Below are 1011 nucleotides of genomic sequence, written 5' to 3' on the forward strand. Positions count from 1 at the left end.
CGCGCTTCCGGCCAGGCCGGAAGGAGCAGGAATTCGGAATGTTTTGGAACGAGCTCTAAATCCCGGAGGATTCTCTGCAGTGGCTCCTCCCCCCCGCCCCCCCGGGTGTGGGGGGAAGGGAGAGGAGACTAATCTGCATCTGATGGGAAGGGGGGTAAACCCGGAATGGGGGGAGGCCCCCCACACCCCTGCTCACTGCCAGCTGCAAGCATAGGGGTGCAGGATGGTGGGTGGGGGGTGGCCCATATCCTGACATGGGTGCTGGTGGGGAGGCTAGACCCAAGGGGGCCACGCCGGGGCGGAGGAGCCCTGACCTGGGCCCCGGTCCCAGTTGACCGCTGCCTTCCTGCGTGGGGAAGCAGGTGTTGGGGGGAAGGCAGATGGCCCCACAGGGACGGACCGGTGACACCCGCCAGGCCACACCCACTGCAGCTCTCCTGTCCCCCACCCCCAGCCTCCGGACAAAACAAAACCCCTCCCAGCCCCTCCCCAGACCTTGGCCAGAAGCCTCCAAAAACACCCCCCCCCCAAAGTCTTTTCTGGGCCTGCCTTTTCTTAGAAACAGGAAGTTGGGGGTGTGGGCCACACCTCCACCAGGTCAAGGCCCCACCAAGGGCAGGGGAGGGGTTTGGAGCCCATGGGAACTCACCACCCTGCCCCATGCCTGCAGTCCCCAGTGCCCGAGGGAGCCCCAGAAATGGCAAGGGAGGGCAAGGAGCCCCAGCTACCTGGGTGGGGCTGAGACAGGGAGGGGAGGGGGTTGGGGGACATGGGGGGAGGGCAGAGGTGGGGGNCCCCGCCCCTGCCCGGGCGCGCCCGGGGTCTCGGGGAACCCCAGCTCGCTCCTGCGCCCGGCTGCGCCCCTGCTGTGCTGGCTCCTGCGCGGGGGCGGGGCGCCCGGGACCCAGGCTTCGGACAGAATTTGGACGCGACGCCGGGAGGCGGCCTGGGGGGAAGTGAAACCCGGCGGCGGGGCGGCCCCAGGGGGCGCAGAGTGGGGCTTCTGTGAGA

This window comes from Crocuta crocuta, unplaced genomic scaffold (assembly GCF_008692635.1).
Source record: "Crocuta crocuta isolate KB4526 unplaced genomic scaffold, BGI_CrCroc_1.0 scaffold13, whole genome shotgun sequence".
Taxonomy (NCBI): Eukaryota; Metazoa; Chordata; class Mammalia; order Carnivora; family Hyaenidae; genus Crocuta; species Crocuta crocuta.